Here is a 20,260-nt window from a genome sequence, read left to right as displayed (position 1 = left end):
CCAACTTCCCAGCTCCTTTCCCCAATACACTTCCCAAGTCCTCCAATTTATAAAAGCAACCCACCAAGTCCAATTAGAGCTTCCCTCATGTGCATAGCTATCAGGGTTTAAGTCTCCTGTTAAGAACAGGTTATTCTAGCAGATAGGTCAGATGTACACACTTATATTGACTTAACTAGAAAATTAGGCAAGAAAGAATAGTTATGTTTATAAACACTGAATATTCTAGGAGAGGAGGAGTGCCTTATTTTCTCTCAATTTCTACATTGTCTTTCTTTAGCTTAGGGATGTTTGGGGTTTGATTTATTGCAGGATAGTGAATATCATATTAACCTAAAAGGTTAGTACAAGGGTCTCTCATATCTTCTAAGTATTGCAGGTGAATAATTAAGTCTTAATCTGGGAAAGACAGACACTAATAATAATAATAATAATAATAATAAATTAAATAAAGCCAAGCCATGTAGGGCCTAACTATTGAAAGAAAATTAGATGAAGTCTTTTAAGAATGAACTTCTCTAGTGTTCAAGGAAAAAGTGGGGATAGACCAAGGACAGGGCTCGGAAAGGCATGCAGAAAGCAGCCCCCCAAAACTCCCAAGTGACTAGCTGGAGAGTTAAGAGACAAAAATCTTAAAATGGGGCAAGGAGAAAGTGTTTCATGATACTATATCAACTTGGGCTAAAAAGAGGGCACAGAGTTTTATAGTTACATGAGTGGTTGCTGTTGAATCCAGTTCTTAAAACATACAGATATTCTCAAAACTTAAGTCCTAAATGCATCAACAAAACAAGTGATTAGTTTATAGTTGTTGTTTTTTTTAAAAAAAACCTTTCAATTTGGAATATAGGTTAAAACATAGAAATAGATAATGATATCCTTCTGAAACTTTGAAAACTGAGATGTGTTGGGAGCCCGGCCCAGGAAGGAGTTTAGTTCCTGCTCCTGAGACGCCAGCACAACAGGGAAAAACTGACTACATCCTCCCTTCAAACTTGGATTATTCTTATCAGGAGAGGCCCAACTGTTTCCCTAATTGTCCCTTCTCTCTCTTTAATCCATTCTGCAGCTTACTACAGCTAATCTTCCTAGAATACTGCTTTCAATAGCATTCCCCTAATCAGGAGAATGTCTATGGTTGTGTTGTTCACCTTATGACAAATGATACATAGCAAGCCTTCCCTAGATTCTCTTGCAAATGCAAGCGGATTATACAGGTCATGTGTGCATTGGCTCTCCCAAATTATTTTAGCAACTGCCTCATTTCATTTTTAATGGGCTATTTAGTTTGGTAAATTATAACACAAATGGTTAATAAACTCCCACTTCACTCCTCTTTCTTCCTCTCTCTCCCATGCCTTGCTCTGTAACCATGCATTCATAAGTAGACACATACCAGTCATTGTGGTCCATGCTGTTAAATAAAAGTGGGATCACCATCTATCCATTTCTCCGCAGCTGGCTTTTCTTACCTAACAGATATACCCTGGACTTCCAGATCAATAGATGTGGATCCCATTCTTTTTAGTAATTGTACAATGTTCTATGCAGGTTGTTTGATGATTTATGCCACCATAGGCTCTGATAAATACCCTTCCCAATGCATCTCTGTAGATCAAAGGTTAGATTCCCAAACGGGGTCACTGTCAGAGTTCTGTGTAATTAAAATCTTACAAGATGTGTCCAACTAATGTTTTCTGTGTAGGCCAGGCTGGCATTAAACTCACGGTTTTCTTGCCTCGACCTCCCTTCCTTGTGTTAGGACTGCAGGTGTGGGTCACCACACCAGATTCCACTTTAACTTTTCACAAGAAATCAAGTGTCGCTTGGTGGTGGTTCTTTTCTTTATAATAAAAACACATACGTTATGATTACAAATTAATTTCTTGCCATAAGTCCCAAAGTTGATTTTAGCACACCAGTATGCCATATAACACAGTTTTTTTTCAGTTTGGAATCTAGGTTCTTACTCTGCTTTAGACATTACTTAACCTTTTAGATTAATTTAAGGACACGTAGTTTGTACATTTCCCTTGTATTGTTCAACCACAGCAATCCATTCTTGCATCCTGCAGTAATGTTACTGGAAGGTAGGTTCACTTTATGGTTGCCAGGTGATATGGGGGGGAAATCAGAGGTCCCTCTGGAGGCTCTTAGCCTCATTAATAAAAGAATTTTAGAATGGACTCAAACTCCAGGATACTTGTATTGAGTTTAAAAGAAAACCCCTGACAGACAAACTAAATCTCTGGCAGCCGCCTAGAGGAGGAAAATGAAGATGGGAAAGCCATGTCATTTAAGCCAGCATGGAGATCAGACGTGATGATCGGGAGAGCAGGCTTAGAGAATAGAAAGAAGGAAAGAAGTTACACTTTTCTAAATTATTATTATTGTTATTATTATTTTCTAAATAAATAAGTGGACAGACTTATGAAATTGCATGTCTTAGGGTGTGCTAGGGGTGGGATTTCATGGAAGGAGAAGTACATTATCTCATTAAAGGAAAAATGGTTTCTCCTATCTCTTTGGCATAAAGTATGCCTATGTTCCTAGGGGTGGTCCCTTACCAGATGATTGACCTGGCCCAACTGGAATGTTAGGCATCCAGCCAGGCCAGACATTCTATTCTCTTGAGTGGAAGGATTTTTTTTTTCCTTAATAGGCCTTTATTGCTACTCTAATAGTAACTACTGACATTGCAGGATTTTTTTCTTTTCATCTGACTGGGTGATTAGCACATAGTAGGTGCCCAGTAGATAACTATTTAGATATTGCTTTCTTACATAGAAAATATATATGGACATATATTTGTAAGTCTGTTGGATATTTTTGAGATGTGGTCTCACTGGTTTGTTTTTTTTTTTTTTTTTTCTGGTGATCTTTCTTTGCCTCAGCTGGGACTACAGGTGTGTACCTCCAAAACTGAATGTGTGTGTGTGTGTGTGTGTGTGTGTGTGTACTCACACTCATGCACATGCCTATGTCTGACCTCTCTTTTTAATTGCATGCAGTCTTTATAAGAACAAGGAATATTTTCACTCCAGCCCCTTAGCATGTAAGGTATTCAATTTAGATTAATCACTCGAACAAGGTCCACAGTGAGGAAGAAGCAAATAGCGTGGGTTTGCCTTAAATACGTTTTGTTCCTTGTAGGGAAAACTGGAATTCTAAGAATCACTCAACAGTCAGCACCCCTATTGAGTACTTCCTGTTTGGGGGCCACAGTTTTCACAGTTGGAGAATTGGCTGCATGGTCAATGTTGCGGGCGCTCTTCCAGTTGGTGTTGTGTGGATGTTACATTTGAAGCATTTGTAGCAAACAGTTTTCAAAAGGTATCCAGTCTCATTGTCTTTTCAGTGGAGACTATGGACCATTTTGTTTAGTGCTTACTCTGCCAGGAACTGAAGAGGAAGTCCAAGAGTACGAGCCTGGGAGGTGGTCGACTGACCAAGAGTGACTTCTTGGGGGCAGACTAATCTCCCTACTTCACTATCTGCATTTAGAAGAACATGAGTAGATGGTGATTTGTGTGCCAGTGAGTAAGGGTCCAGTCTTCATTAGTATGCCCAGTACACAAATCACTAAGGAGTATTCTATCACTGTTGTCCAACCATGGAATTCTAGCTGGAGCTAGCCTCGGTATTTAACCATTTCATATGAGGAAGCTGAGACCTGGTGCAGTTAGTATCGTATATTGTGGGTCAGACTTCCTAGGCATGAGTCTGTTTAAAATCTGTTTGACCTTGATCAGATTTACAACCCATAAACCCTCAGTTTCTTCACCTTTGAAATGGGCACAAGGAGATGCTGCTCGTGAACTATGTGATACAGTCTGGACTTAGACGGCACTCAGGAACAGGTGCTTATTGTTAGTGATGTGCCTTCAGATTAGAGAGCACCTTACTATTTCAGTGCTTCGCCAGTCCTCTGCCCATTGTACCAAGCCGCTATTCACATGAGTCTTACTCAGTGGTAGTTCTTAAGATGAATTCATTATGATTTTAACTTTCAAAGTAAGTATTATAGTTAAGCAACTGGAGACTTTAATTTCTGATAGTGTTATCAGATTTATACTTTAAATTAAATTTGAAGGGGAACTGAAAACATGTATATGTGATAGATGTTATGTTAAAAGGAGTGCTTCCTGTCTGGCTCCTCTTCTACTCCTGCCATCCCCCCACTCCGCCACATAAGTTATGGAGAGTCACTCCCTGCTACTTGACCCTCTTAGGAACTTGAGGGAAGGTAAATTAGAATAACAGTCTGAAAAAGAGCAAGCCTCTCCTAGCTTCACAAATTCTTGGAATATTCAAAATAAGTTCACTGCTTGTTATCTGATCTTTTTATATCTTCAGTTTCCTCTTAAAGAGAATAATTCTTTGAAAGTATTATGATGCAGCCTCGTTAAAGGACTGTTTACATTTTTCCTATGCTTCAATATAAATTAAATTCCACAATTTAAAAAGACATTACTCTCCTGGGGGATTAGTGGTTGAGAATACTTGCTGCTCTTGCAGAAGGCCTCAGTTTTGGTTCTCAGCAACCATACAGTGACTCACACAAAAAAGCTATTATTTCCTGATGTAGGTTTTCAAATATGTAACTGTTCATGTTATTACCTAAATTTAATACACATATTGAAACCTTTGCGAAGTTCTGGGTAGACTTGGCTATGTTTCAGCCTTATTCTGCTAAGTCAAAGATTTGACATTCTCTTTAGTATCAAGTTTTTTCCATGTTGGAGCTTTTCAGAAGCAACCTTTTGTTTACTTGGTTGCTCAAAGTGGATTCGTCTGATAACTTGTATAAGCTAATGTTTGCTCTGTAAGAAAGCATGTAAAAACATAGCGGCTTTCACATGGCATTCATTTATTATTATTTATGAATCTCCAGGTTAACTGATCAGTTCTGATCTAGCCAGGCTTCATTGACCTCAGATGGATTAAGTCAGTGTATTTATGGTCAGTGATTTGATTTGCTTTAGCAATAAATGGCAACTGTCTGCCTACTTGGCTGAGCTTTTTGAAACAGTAGAATTCCCAAAGAGCCAGAAGAAGCATGTAAAAATGAATTTTAGACTTTAACAAGTCAGCGTCAACCACATTCTGTTGTTGGTTGGTTGGTTGGAAGAAAACCTCAGTGTCTGGATTCCGGAGATGGAAGAGCTGCAAAGAGGAGTACCAGAAAGAAGGTGTGTGTTTTGATTATTTTGTTTGTTTCATTTCTTCCCAATTTGTCACAATAGTTAGAGGATTCAGTTGCATTAAAAAAAATGTATTCTTTAGTTTATGACTTTCTAATTGTTCATGTCAGTTTCCTGAGGTGAAAAGCCAATCACTGATCAAAAGGGTAAAAGGGCTTAGAAGTTAGATACTAACGGAAGTTCAAATTCCAGCTTTATCATGATTCAGAGCCCTGTCCTGCTTGTCAAATAATCTTCTTGGTAGGCATCAAAAGTGGCTGACTGAACTGAACCTCTGATTCTCTGTGTACTTAAAGGGGAGCAGGGCAAGTATCTACCAAGTCCTTTTAAACAATTGAGTTTATTCTTGGAAACCTGTTGCCCACAATCCATTTAAGGTATAGACTTGATGGCTTCCTTACAAAGGGAAGAGAAAATATGTCAGGGATGGAAGAGGAACATGTGACTAATTCTGTCCTCAGAAGGAAGTGACCATTGGTGGATATTGTCCTATGATAATAGATGTTAGAGACACATACTAAAGAGATATAAACCCTAGGTCTCCTTAGGGTAGGATTCACTATAATTCATAGGATGGGAGTTGTAATGTTAACACAGTACACATTTAGAATTTTGTTTTTCAAAAGAATTCTGGTCCCTTTTAGACAAAACTAGATATGTGCCTTAATACCACATTTGGGAATTATCACCCATTTACAAAAAAGAGTATAATGCAAGACAGGAAAGATTATAATACCACACATGAACAGTTGACCATTAATTGTCTTTAAATGTTTTAAAGAGCCACCAACATGAAATGGCATGGATTTCTTTCCCATGCATTACAAAGAGTTGTCATATTGAGTGGGGACTAAACATTTGAATCCCTTCATCCTTCAACAAGGATGAAAAAAGAAAGTGAAACCCAGCTGGATGGTGGTGGAGCAGACCTTTAATCCCAGCACTCTGGAGGCAGAAGCAGGCGAATCTTTGAGTTTTAGGACAGCCTGGTCTACAGAGGTAGTTCCAGGACAGCCAGGGCTACACAGAGAAACCCTGTCTTGAAAAATAAATAAATAAATAAATAAATAAATAAATAAATAAATAAATAAATAAATAAGTAAGTAAATAAAGTGGAGATGGGGGAGAAAGTGAAACTCATACAGAATAAAACCAAGTTAATGTAATGCATATAAGGGTCCAGAGATCTTAGAATCTGCACTCAGAAATGGTGAGCTTTTAAAGCCTCGATCAGGAGATCAGGACAGGTACCAGGTAAATACTCACAAAGGAATCCAAACTGTTATGAGTCTCCTCTGGTATTATCTCTCTGTGAACACAGACATGTCAGCTGATTTTTCTGTACCTTAGTCACTGTTTAATTATACAGTATTCTAAGGAAAGAAAGTTTAGGTGTCATTTTTGATTAATGACAAATAAAATGTTCCATTGTAGATAATAAGTGTTGTATAAAAGCCCTTACTTGATTTTTTTGAGAGTTAAACCAGCTTGAGTAGATTTAGTCTTTGCTTTTTTTTTGATCAAATTTCCCAATTTAGTGCTTCAGAAGGACCATGTCTATCCATTAGTCAAGGGAAACATCAGCTGTTCCAAATATTTGGGAAACAAGGATATTTTCCCCAGACAAGCAATACTCATTTCATATGAGTACATGTTTTTTTGTTTGCTTGTTTGTTGTTGTTTCAGTCCTGTAGGAGACTGTTGAGGAAAGAATCTTAATTTGGGAAGGACTGTTAATTGGAAAAAAGTCTGAGGGACAGGTAGGAGTCAAGAATCTAAAATGGAGGGTCATAAAAATAAAGTGCTTTGCTAGGTGGCAAGGAGTCGAAAAGAGAAATCATATTTTTCCCAGTCTCAAAGGGCTTGTGTCTGTCTAGGGATCATGATCGCAGGTCATTAAATAATTAAAAAACAAATATAGTGGACTTGGTATCATAATGAGAAACTAGTGTGAAAAGAGGGACCATGTATCTTCAGATGGTTCTTTTTATGCAAATTAGCATTTCTATTTGTTCTGAGCCAGTTCTCATTCCAGACAGAACTATTCCCTAGATGCCCTGATGCATGGCTGGGCCAGCTTGTACAGTCTGCCTTGATAAGTCATGACCCCCACACATAGACCTTGGTACCTCCTTTTGGTAGGAGGGCACTGCCCTCCATAAACCTGTGTTTCAGTGGCCAGTTTTCAGTTTTGTTTTTCAAAACAGGGTTTTACTATGTAGCCCTGGCTATCTCAGAACTGTATAGATCAGGATGGCCTTGAACTCACAGAAGTCCCTTCTGAGTGCTGGAACTAAAGGCATGCACCACCATGCCCAGCTCAGTGGCCAGTTTAAAAACAAACAAACAAACAAAAAAACCAAGTGATTTCTGCCTTATCATTAGAAGGTAAAAGCTGAATACTAAGGGGTGTTTCTACTTTATTGACTGGCACAGTTTAAGAAAGCAATGTCATCATAATGAGGGAATTTTAGGCATTAGCAAAAGGCTAGAAGTAATTGAGGCAACAGAGCCTCCTTATGTACCTATTTTCTCCTCTGTGGAGCAATAACCAGCTTGGTTTTTTTTCTCCATCCCTACTGCTCATCTCCAGTCATCTGCTGCTCCTTTCCTACACTGTGATGTCCAGAAGACACAGGCAGTGGGCTACTGAAGGCTAATGTGAATTAATGGCACCACACTCTTCCTGGTATTTGTGAAGGAAAAGTCTTTTTTTTTTTTAATTAATTTTTTTTTTTATGATCTCTCCTGCCTTCCTCATTCCCATTCAAGAGTTGCAAATTTGCAGAGGTAGAGCTCAGGAATGTGAGTATTTTTAGAAGCTCCTCAGAAAATTTGGATGACCAGCCACACTTGGAACCATAACTCTGAAGGACAACTAAAGTGCCAATAAATGCTGGTGCCTAGGATGCAAGTCCAAGATTTGCAGCCTTCATAACAAGAGGAGAAGCCTGCAACTGCAAAACAATCCCTGTCCCTACTTATTTAAGAATAAAGACCAAAGTAGCTGGGCTAATGGGTTCTTGCTCTTAAGGGAGGCCCACCATTGTTGGCTTGCCTTTGCCTTGGTAATCTGCCAAGAGCCTGCGTCAACAGGGGCACATAAAGGCAATAGGTATGATGGAATGGTTCCTGTAGAAGATGGAAGGGGCTACTTTATTGCTATTTTTTACATAATAATTTAAAAAATATGACTCTATCTATGCAATTAGCCCTTTAAAAAGTATGATGGTCATCTTTCCATGTCAAAAGAAACCTACTTTTTTCTCAAAAGTTAACCAGGTATACATTAGAGGAAGCTGGTTAACTCTTAGTGCGATTGCAGTGTTGCTGAGTATGTTGGTGCTTGTTTATTACATAGCTTAGGCTGACCTCAATTCATGATCCTCCTGCCTCAACTCTTCTCAGATTCTGGGATCACAGGTATATGCCTGAGTGTGTGGGGTGGGGGTGGGGGGGGTATGTTAGCGTGTTTGAGTGCGCCCATGTTTTTTAGGGGGAGGGGATGTATATACACCCAAGTTTACCTTTACTATTTCACATCTTTGTATCGTTTCAAATTTATAAAAGCTTTGAAATTGACCTAAGTATCATTAGAAGCATTAATCAGAAATTTATCCTATTATTCTTTAAATTAAACTATGTCACCTGATTAATTTGTTATACACAGAATTTTTAAAACCTTCAACTTTTGCTTAAGTGAGATAATTTGGAAGCAGTTGTCTTGATGTCAGCCTGGAGTCTGGCAGTGTGATGCATTACATCCGGTTGTTTGCCTTAACACGGACATCAAGGTGATGAGGCCTGTGCTTTGTTTTCATATGAGTTATGAGATGGCTCTGTAGAAAACAGGTACAACATGAAGATCCAAGAGGCTTAGGGAAAGAAAGCAGTAGAAGATGGTACAAAATAAGACTTGAGAATTCAAGTCACAGGTACAAATCCCCCCCCCCCCCCCCCCTTAACTTATGTTGCTCTTTATCACTTCTCTGTAAAAATCTCTGGTCAGCCTGAGGTTGAGGTAAACAGTGGTTTGGAAAATGTTTGAAAAGACAATGGATATCGGTTAGTGACCATTGTGAAAGGCAGTGTTGTCCTCATGCGTCAATACCATGGCAAAGTGAAATAACTACACACGTTGAAGACAGTTACTGAACCTGGTGAACTCTCTTAAAACCATGTTCTGTCTTACCAGAGATTCTACTTTTCATATTCGTACGATACGTATGAGGAAAGTACCTATAAATGCTGTGTATTGTTTAAAGAATAATAAGCAGTTCCTGTTGGCACCTATTATATATAACTTACTTCATTAGCTATGTTTAGGTGGTTTTTAACTTTATGCTATGGAATCATGTTAAATATAATGTGTGCTTGCTGTTGCTTGATTGGGTGTTTGTTTGTTTTCAGACAGGGTCGAAAAACCCAGGCTGTCATAAAACTCATAGTGATTCCCCTGCCTCAGCCTCCCAAGTGATAAGATTACAGGCATGTGCAGTCCCTCTCAGTCACAACCTGTGGTTTTCTTTGCTGTTGTCGTAAACATTATGTTCCTGAGATCCATTCATGCAAACTAAAGCATATTTGTACAGATAGGTCTTTTTGTTTGTTTTTTCATTTTGTCTTGTTTTTTTGTTTTTGTTTTTGTTTTTTCAAGACAGTGGTTCTCTGTGTAGTTTTGGTGCCTGTCCTGGATCTTACTCTGTAGACCAGGCTGCCCTCAAACTCAGAGATATCCGCCGGGCTCTGCCTCCCGAGTGCTGGGATTAAAGGCGTGCGCCACCACTGCTTGACCCCCAGACATGTTTTTTTTTGTTTTGTTTTGTTTTGTTTTTTAATGAATATAATACATGTCTGTTCTCGTGGACACTTGGATCATGACCAGAGTTTTTGTTTGTTTTGCTTTTTGGTTTGTCACTTTGAACAATGATGCTATGAAAATGTTTCCTGATAAATGTCTCTTGAGGTTTTTTTCCAAGGGAATTTTATCTAGAAATGGAATACCTGGGCCATAAGGTAAACACCCCAGTACTAGCTAACATAACCATGAAGCTGCTCTCAGGCAGTTGTGTGCTGAGTTGCAATACCAGTACTCACCACTAGTCTGTTCCCCCGAGGTTGTGTCAGAGGTGTATCAGATGCTTCCATTTCCGTTTTCATGTTGCTATTTACATAGCTGTTTTAAGAGTTTACAAATCAAATTGGGCCTTTTCCACCCTCCTTTTTTTGTTGTTGTTTTTTTAACCATTCTATTTTAGTGAAGAAATTGAGATTAGGCTTTAGGATAAATATTGTTGCAAAGTACCTGCTTGGTGGGATAAACATTGCTGTAAAGTGCCCATTGGTAGGAGGGAGGGAGGAAGAGAGATGGATTCTGGAACTCTTCTGTCTCAGGGAAAAAAACCTAGTGGGCCAGCAATTGTACTTGAAACAGAATGGAGCAAGCAGCTTTGGGATGGTTGTACAAGAACACTTGAAGGTCAGTTTAGTTTACCCGATTTTTATATCTAAAATTTTATGAGAAAGTTTAAGGGTTCATATTAGATAAGCATACCAGTGACCAGATATGTGGAAACCTAGGGAACCCCCGCACAGGATTTGAAAATTCACAGTTTAGTCCTAGATGAGAGTCAGGGAACAGAAGTGGGAAAAGAGATGGAGTCAGCAGGTTGGGTAAGGCAAACAGTGTTTGCTTTGGCCGCGGTAGCAAAGATAAATGCAGAGGTGATAGTTGCAGGAATCTCACCAGCTGTAGAACACTCACATTTATGATACCTTTCAGTGATAACTCTAAAAGGTGTCATTTACACTAGACATGGATAGAGGTAAGAGAGATGAAGCGGGTGGCTTCTGGTTCCCTTCCAGCTTCTCTTCTACGTTCATGGTAACTTTAAGTGTCCAGGTATGAGGAAGAAACATGGAACACTTGCTTTTGTCTGGCTGGCTTATTTTGATTAACCCTTGTTCTCTAGTTCCTTTGCTTTTCTGTAAATGATATGATTGTATTTTTCTTACACCTGAGTAATACTCCATTATGGAGTTACACTATGTTCTTTTATCCATTCATCTGTTGGTGAATGCATAGGCTGATCCCACAGCTCTGCTGTCATCAATAGTACAACACTACATGGAAGTATTTAAGCATCTCTTCCATATACAGGCTTGATTTTCTTTGTGTGATATGCAGAAGTGGTATGTTTGATCATGTAGCCGTTATACCTGAGGAAAACATGCACACTGTTGTACTAATTTACACTCTCACCATTAGTATATAAGGATGCCTTTTTCTCCACATATTTTTGAGTAAAAGCCATTCTGATTGGGGTGAGGTGGACTCTGAGTGTGGTTTTCGTTTTCACTTCCCTGCTGGCCGAAGATATTGAGCATTGTTTTGTAATGTTGGGGCCATTTGTACTGTGGAGAGGTGAGTGTTGAGGTGATAGACAATTTTTTGACTGGATTACTTTGTTCTTTTGATTTTAAGTTTTTCTGAGGTCTTTGTATTCTCTGCATATTAATCCTTTGTCGTGCAAATAGTAGGCAAGGATTTTTCTCTCATACTGTGAACTCTCTCTTCATTTAGTTGATTGTTTCCTGTTTTGTGAAGAAGGTTTTTGGAGTTTTGTAATCTGATTTTTCAATTCTTTTGTTTCCTATGCTGTTGGAATCCTATTCAGAAATCGCCTCTGTTGAACACTTGAAATGCTGTCCCTCTGTGTGCTTCTAATAGTTCCATAGGTCTCTTATATTGGGGTCTTCATCTATTTTGAGTTGATTCTTTATGTAGGGTAAGCAATCGAGTATAGTTTTAATAGTCGTACCTGTGGCTCTCCAGTTTCCCTAGCACCTCTTGTTAGAGTATCTTTCTCCAAAGTATGCTTTCAACACTTTGCTAAGAACCCATGGCTGGAGCAACTTGGATTTATTTCTGGTTCCTCTGTTTTATTCCATTGGTTTGTGTGCTTTTGTGTGTGTGTGTGTGTGTGTGTGTGTGTGTGTGTGTGTGTGTGCCAGTACTGTACTGCTTTTGTTACCATGGGCTGTGTAATATATTTTGAAATCAGAGATGTGATGTTTGTATCATTCCATTTATTGATTAATGATTAATACTGCTTTGGCAGACCTGTTTGGTGATACACACCTGTAATCCCAACACTCAGAAGGAAAGGACCAGAAGATCATTAAAACTTTGAGGCCAGCTTGGTCTGCATAATGAGTTCCAGATGGAGCAGAGCCAAGAAAATGAACTTGAAACAAGTGAGCAAGTAGAGATGGCTTCGGTTATTTGAGGTCTTTTTGTGTTTCCATCTGATTGTTAAGACTGGTTCTTAGAAGAATTAATGGGAATTTTGCCCAATCTGTAGGTCACTTTTGGTGGTGTGGTCATTTTAAATATTAATTCTCCCAAATCCAGGAACATAGAAGCCTTTCTATCTCCAGTGTTTTTCAGTGTCTTCCTTCAGTATTTTATTAGCCTTTTTTTTTTATTGTAACAGTTTTTACCTCCTTAGTTAGGTTTATTCCTAATTTCATTTCTTCTTATTCTCTCCCTTCTTTCTCCTTCCTTCATTTCTTCTTCCTGTCAGTTATCCCTCATTCTGTCAGCTACTTCAAGTTTCTTCCTCAGCGAATTCATTATTGGTGTATACAAGTTTGTTTCTTGTTACTTTGCTAAGCCTGTTTATAAGTTGCAAGAGTCTCTTGGTAAGTTTCTGGAGTCTTCCAGGAACATAAGTGTGTCGTCTATAAGCAGAGCAGATTAACTTCCTTCCTTCTTTCTTTTTCATTTCATTTTTTTCCTCTAATCTAATGGGTCTGGATAAAATTCCAAGTACTATAGTCAATGAGAGTGACGAGAATGAACACCCTTGTCTTGTTGCTAATCTTAGAGAAAATTTGTTCTGTAATTCCCCATTCAGTAAGATGTTGGCTCTAGGTTGTCATACATAGTCTTCATTATTTATGACTTAGCTATATCAAATTTATTTAGGTTTTTAAGATTCTATCAAAGGCCCTTTCTGCATCTGTTAAATGATCATATAAATTTTATTCTTGATTATGTTCTGTATTACATTTATTTGTGTGTGCTAAATAGTCCTTGCATTCATGGAATGAAACCAAATTGATCATGGTATTTGTTCTTTTTAATGTGCTATTGAATTCACTTTGCAAGTATTTTATTGAGGGTTTTTGTAGGGGTTTAGCAAGAGCACTAGTCTACAGGGTTTGTGTTCTGCCTTATCAGTTGGTTGCAGAGTCGCACTAGTTCATAGAATGAGGTATGAAAAGGGTAAGCAGTATCATTTATGGAAAGTTTTGAGGAGCACAAACATTTGGTTCTTCTATAGAAGTCTGGTCAGTTTTAGGAGATAATCCATGAGGCTTGAGCTTTTCTTTCTTAGGAGATTTGCTGCTACTCTGATCTCATTGTGTTCTTGACTCTCTTGTTAGGTCATTATGTGTCTAGAAAATTGACTATTTCTTTAAGATGTTTCAATCTATTGGCATGTAATTTTCTAAAACATTTTCTAATAACACCAAATTTCAGTGGCAATTGTTGTTATTTTTCATTTTTGGCTCTATATTTTTAAGTGTTTTTCTTTCAGTGAAATTGGCTTAAGGATTGTCAGGGGTTGTCTTTATTTTTTTCCCGAAGAGCTATAAATAATTTTTTTCTAGAGTCATATTCTATTGTTTTTAAAAGTGTGTGTGTTTGTGTGTGTTTGTCTCTGTGTGTGTCTGTGTGTTTGTGTCTGTATGTGGATATGTCGCATGAGTGCAGGGCATCAAATTCCCCTGGAGCTGGAGTTACAGACTGTTTTGAACTGTCCAACATGGGTGCAGATAACAAACTCAGGTCCTCCGCAAGGACAGTATGCATTCTTAACTACTGAACTGTATCTCCAGCCCCAAGACTCAATCTGTTCCATTCATGCTTTGTATTGTCCTCTTAGGCTCTACCTCATGTATTGATGAACTCATCTTGTCATTTTTCTCCTTTTTGTTGATTTTAGCTGTTTGTCCCTATTCTGTGAGACTTTGTGATGTATTATTACATTATTTGTCACGTCTATACTGTATGACACTCAGAGCTATAAGCTTTCCTGCTGTTTTATTGTGTCCCACATGGTATTCTGGAATGTTACATTTGATTCTAGTGCTCAATTTTTTCCCTCTTGTATCTCCAGTGCCCAGTGTTTGTTCAATGCTGTCTCCTGTGTTTGTGTATTTGCTCTTCTTCACTTTTAGTTTTGAGACAGGGCGTCTCTGCAAAGCTGAATCAATTCATTGTTGCACCTAGCTGGCTGGCCAGTGAATTCACTCTTCTTCACCAGAGTCATGTAGTTACAGGTTCGGTATGCCATTGTGTCTAGTTCTTCATTGGGTTCTGGGGTCTGAACTCAGGTGCTCATGTTTATACACCAGGCGTTTTACCAACTGGCTCGTCTACCCAGCTCTTTCCTGGTGTTCTTTACATGAAATAGTTATTTCCTTCTTTCATTTCAATTTGAAGGATTCTCATTAGTATTTGCTGGAGGGCAGGTCTGTAAATGATAAACTCTTGCAGTACCGGAATTAGAATGTCTAATTTCCCCGTCACTTTGAAAGTGTAGCATCGATGAGTGTAGGGCTCTGACAGTTCATTCTTTCCATACTTTGAATAGCTTACCCAGCTGTCTTCTCTGAGGTTCTACTGCTCAGTATTTGTGTATGACGAATTGTCTCCTCTTGCCTACCAGAGTCTCTGTTTATAGATTTGATAGTTTTATTATGATGTGCCTAAGTGTGGATCTTTTAAAATCTAACATATTTGGAGTTTGTTGGGTGTTAGAATGTGTTCCATTACATGTGGGGTTGTCTTGTTATTTTTTCAGATGGTACACTTTCCCTCTTTGTGACACTAGCTGTATCTTAGTTACAATGGCATCCCACAGATCTCCAAGCCTCTGTGTGGTGCTTTCCCCCCTAATTCTTTTCCCCAGTTCCTCTGGCTGCATAATCTCAAGGGATCTACCTCTGGATCACTGATGGTCCCCTCTTCCTGCTGCTGCCTCTGTTCGGCCTTTCTAGTGAACTTTTAATGCTTCCCTGCTTTAATATTTCTGTGTTGGTTCCATTTCATCTTTTCCTTCGCTGTATTAATATTTTCAATGTAAATGATACCAGTTTCGTATTTCACTTCATTAGACGTTGCTTTATGTCAGTGTATATTTGAAATACTACAATGCATAAGCTTTCCAAGGCAGTATTTCTCTGTTGGTTTCTTTTTTCTTGTGCATTGTCTGTACTTTGTTTTATATCTTGTATTTTTATTGTTGTTGAAAGTGAGATATTTTAATATGGACTGATCCCTAAACTGAAATCCAAAATCTAAATACTTTTGAGTGCTAACATGATAGTTTAAGATTCTGGAGTATTTCAGATTTCATATCCTTGTTTTAGAGGTTTTTAAGCCAGCATAACTGTGTACATGTTCCAGAAATGTGGAAAAACTGAAATCTGAAACTTCTGGACCCAGGAAGTTCAGATAAGAGGTGCTTTGCCTGTAGTACAGTCATGCAGTTGTGGTCTCTGTTCCCTCTACAGCATTGGTTAATAAGATTACAGACATTGTTTAGGGCCTGTCCTCAGGTCGTCTCTAAAGCTTATATTTGTGTGCACTGTGAATATCCTGACATCTTTTCCTTTCACTGAGTGGTCACCTAAGTTGTGTGTGTGTGTGTGTGTGTGTGTGTGTGTGTGTGTGTGTGTGTGTATGTGTTTTGGTTTTTCGAGACAGGGTTTCTCTGTGTAGCTTTGCGCCTTTCCTGGAACTCACTTGGTAGCCCAGGCTGGCCTCAAACTCACAGAGATCCGCCTGGCTCTACCTCCCGAGTGCTGGGATTAAAGGCGTGCGCCACCACCGCCCGACCGTGTGTGTGTATTTTTACATCCCTGCTGCAGCTTCTCCTTCCTCCTCTCCCAGTCCCTCCCCTGCTCTGTTCCCACCACCTCCTCAACCCACTCTTCCTCCTTTTCTGTTCCGGAAAGGGCAGGTCTCCCATATCAACAAAACATGGCACATCAAGTTGCAGTAAGACTAAGCACCTCCCCATGTATTAATGTTGGGCGAGGCAACCCAGTATGAGGAGTAGGGCCCCAAAAGCCAATAAAAGTCAGAGACAGCCCCTGTTCCCACTGTTAAGAGTCCCACAAGAGGACTAAGCTATTACAACTGTAACATATATACAGAGTGCCTAGGTCAGTCCCATGCAGGCTCCCTGGTTGTCTGTTCAGTGTCTGTGAACCCCTATGAGCCAAGGTTAGTTGATTCTGTGAGTTTTCTTGTGGTGCCCTTGACCCTTCCAAGCTCCCACAATCCTTCTTCTCTCTCTTCTGCAGGATTCCCTGAACTCCACCTAATATTTGGTTGTGGGTCTGCATCATGTTTCCATCAGTTGCTGGATGAAGCCTCTCTGATGACAATTGGGCTAGGCACCAATTTGGTTACAAGAGATAGCCAGTTCAGGCTGTATATATGCTGTTGCTAGGAATCTTATCCTGGGAAGTTCCCTTGTGCTGGGTTATTATCTGACCCTGAAATGTCCCCCCTTTCCAGTAGTCTCTTTCAGTCTTCTCCCTTATTGCCCCCCCCCACACCTGATTGCTCTTGTTCCCATCCTCACCTGACCTCAGTCCACTCACAAAATCTCTTCTATTTCCCCTTCCCAGGGAGATTTGGGAGTTTTTGTTTGTTTTTTAAAGAAAGGAAAATTTAAAATGTAAAGCATTAAAACTAATGATAAGATGGTTTCTGTCTAGGCACAGTAACACAGGTTACCCCCAGCTACTTGGGAGGCTGTACTAGGGATCACCAGTCTGGGGTTATAGTACAGCCTAAACAACATAGTGAAAGTCTGTCAATTTTGTTTTAAAAAGCAAGAGTTTCTGTGTTTTCAGTGAACTGCTTGTATACTAATAAAGAGTGAAAAATCTGTGAAATGCAGAAATATATCATTGGAGATTATAGCTAAACAAATTAGGAATGCTATAAATTTGTGTTCTGTTTAAGACTTGAAATGGAGCATTCCCCAGACCAATCACAAATGATTGTAAGAATGCACTGTGTTTAGAAATACAGAATTTCTTTAGGACTAAATCAGGATTCTTCATTCTAGAAAATAAGTCGTAGAAAGCTTCCAGAAATTTTATCTTTTATTACCTTTCCTTTTGTGACTCTCTTAAGTTGTAAGGGAGTCTAGCTTACGCTGTCGTCCAGACCACAGATTTAACTTGAGGAAGCAGGTTCCTGTGTTGCTGCTGCCTGCTCCGTCTTCATTCAGGGATATTGCCTCCTACAATCAAGGAAGAAAAGGTGTGCACTTAGGAAAATAGATCTCAACCACTTGAGTTAAAAATACAGTACACTGCTCACTGCCAAGCCGTGTTCATCCAGAATTGCCTTACCACTTGGTCGCTCTACCTCCTCCTCCCTGTTCCTTGTGTAGGATGTGTTGCTGTAGACTGCATGCTTTTGCCTTGTTTCTGTTTTCACTCGAGTTCAAGATGAACGTGTGCAGGTCCCCTACTGCAGTGGCTGTCAGCCTGTGCTGGGGACAAGTGACCACAGGCTGTGTGTTTCTGTATCACTTGCAGTTACTGCTGACTACTTGTTGGTGGCTTGAAGAGTCCCTGGATACCAGAGAGGCTAGAACCATGCACAGATGGGTTGCTCTGCTTTCACTAAATAGGATAGGGACCATCTGACACCTGGGAGATTAGATACTTCTTTTCTGATCAGAAGTGTTACTGTATGAGGCAACAAAACCTTTAGGTTAGACTTCAGTTTAGTGACTGGCCAACAAAGGAAGCTCAAAGCCCGAGACTTAATCTGGCCTTGTGGCTCTGGCCTGTCATCTCGGGTGCTTCTGGGAAGCTGAAGCAGGAAGCTTGAACATTCAGAGCCTGCCTAGGCTGTGGAGAAAACTGAGGGTCAGCCTGGGCTACTTAGCTACTTTCTCTTTAAAACCTTAAAAAAGGGTTAAGGGCGCCGGGCGGTGGTGGCACACGCCTTTAATCCCAGCACTCGGGAGGCAGAGCCAGGCGGATCTCTGTGAGTTCGAGGCCAGCCTGGGCTACCAAGTGAGTTCCAGGAGAGGCACAAAGCTACACAGAGAAACCCTGTCTCGAAAAACAAAAAACAAAAACAAACAAACAAAAAAAGGGTTAAGGGCTTAACCAGTGGTAGAAGGCTTGCTTAGCATGTGTAAGGGCCCTTAGTTTAGTCAGAGATTACCAGGAGTTTATTCAAAATAAACTTTAGTGTATATATTTGAGGCTTATAACACAGGATATAAGGAGAGTCTCATAGAAAATAAAATGGTTACTGTCTGCCCTCTTAATAACATTGTATGTCACATAGCAATTAAAATCTGTTAAACAGCCGGACGGTGGTGGCGCACGCCTTAAATCCCAGCACTCAGGAGGCAGATCTAGGTGGATCTCTGTGAGTTCAAGGCCAGCCTGGTATACAGAGCGAGATCCAGGACAGGCAACAAAACTACAGAGAAATCGTGTCTCGAAAACAAAAAAACAAACAAACAAACAAAAAATCTGTTAAAAAAATCTAATAAGGCCGAGTGGTGGTGGCGCATGCCTTTAATCCCAGCACTCGGGAGGCAGTGGCCGGCGGATCTCTGAGTTCGAGGCCAGCCTGGTCTACAGAGCGAGATCCAGGAAAGGCGCAAAAGCTACACAGAGAAATCCTGTCTCAAAAAACAAACAAACAAACAAACAAAAAATCTAATAAAACAAAATCTTGATAAGTTTAGACTTCATATTGTCCATGAAACCTTCACTTGTTCATTCTACATGTTGTTTTACATCCTTTGACCACTTCTCCGTTGTCCTTACTCCCTTTTCCATCTTGAGATCCTGCAAAGCTTTGATTTCCATTGGTGCAGTATTTGTTCAGCTCATGTTTGGACAGTCATGTTGGTGAATCTTTATGGGAGTAGCTTCTGACATTACTTAGGAGACAACAATCTCATAGCAAACTCTCTGATCCCCTGGCTCTTACAGTCCTTCAGCCCCCTCTTCTACAATGTTCCTTGAGCCTTAGGTGCAGATGTATCCATTGGGACCAGGCTCTACAGCTCTGCATTTTGATTGGTTGTAGTTTTCTTACCTGTGGGAACATGGACAATTACTATTGTTAGGGATTATGCTGGTTTAGATTTTTTTAATTAATTTAAAAAAAAAGTTTTCTTTTACATACCAATCCCAGTTCCCCCTCCCTCTCCTTCTCTGCCCCCCTACTTCAATCTCACCCCCCATCAAATCCTCAGAGAGGGTAAGTCCTCCCTTGGGGAGTCAAAAAAGTCTGGCATACTAAGTTGAGGCAGGGCCAAGCCCCTCCCCACTGTGTCAAGCCTGGACAAGGTATCCCACCCTGGGGAATGTGTTCCAAAAAGCCATTTCATGCACCCTGGATGAGTCCTGGTCCCACTACCAGGGGCTCCCCAAACAAATCTAGCCATCTAACTGTCACCCACATTCAGAGGGGCTTGTTCAGTCCCATGCATGTTCCCCAGCTGACAGGCCAGAGTCCATGAGCTCCCACCAGCTTGGGTCAGCTGTCTCTGTGGTTTTCCCCATCATGATCTTGTCCTCACTTGCTCCTCTGATCCCTCTTCCCTCTCTTCAGCTGAAGTCTAGGAGCTCAGCCCAGTGCTTGGTTGTGGATCACTGCATCTGCTTCCATCAGTTACTGAATGTAGGTTCTATGATGACAATTAGGGTAGTCACTAATCTGATTATAGGGGAAGGTAAGTTCAGGCACTGTCTCCATTATTGCTAGGAGTCTTGGTTATTGTCATCCTTGTGGATTCCTGGAGATTTCCCTAGCACCAGATTTTTCCCTAATCCCCTAATGGTTCCCTCTAGATTTTATAAATGTTATCACATCATCATATACGTTGTTTGCAAGTAATTTTTTACTAGTCTGTGGGCTGCTTTTTTATTTTGTTGAGGTTTTCCCCTTTATTATGAGTAACATTAAGTTTAATGGAGTTATA

At 39.9% G+C, this 20,260-nt stretch overlaps 1 protein-coding gene and 1 long non-coding RNA gene across 3 annotated transcripts in view; one reads left to right on the top strand and one right to left on the bottom strand.

Annotated features, from left to right (window-relative positions):
• The window catches only part of Nr3c1 (nuclear receptor subfamily 3 group C member 1), a 101,334-nt gene that overhangs the window by 15,150 nt on the left and 65,924 nt on the right, over positions 1-20,260 (top strand). The window lies entirely within an intron of this gene.
• LOC131896003 (uncharacterized) overlaps positions 8,781-20,260 on the bottom strand; it is a 31,606-nt gene continuing 20,126 nt past the window's right edge. Inside the window, exons 3-4 of one of the 2 annotated variants that reach the window (XR_009375342.1) lie at positions 17,407-17,539; positions 8,781-9,079 (exon numbers count right to left, since the gene is read on the bottom strand). This is a non-coding gene — a long non-coding RNA (uncharacterized LOC131896003). The remainder of the gene's footprint in view (positions 9,080-17,406; positions 17,540-20,260) is intronic. The other variant, XR_009375341.1, reaches the window with a different exon arrangement.

Source organism: Peromyscus eremicus, chromosome 19 (genome assembly GCF_949786415.1).
Source record: "Peromyscus eremicus chromosome 19, PerEre_H2_v1, whole genome shotgun sequence".
Lineage (NCBI taxonomy): Eukaryota > Metazoa > Chordata > Mammalia > Rodentia > Cricetidae > Peromyscus > Peromyscus eremicus.
This window is presented reverse-complemented; position numbering and strand designations above follow the sequence as displayed.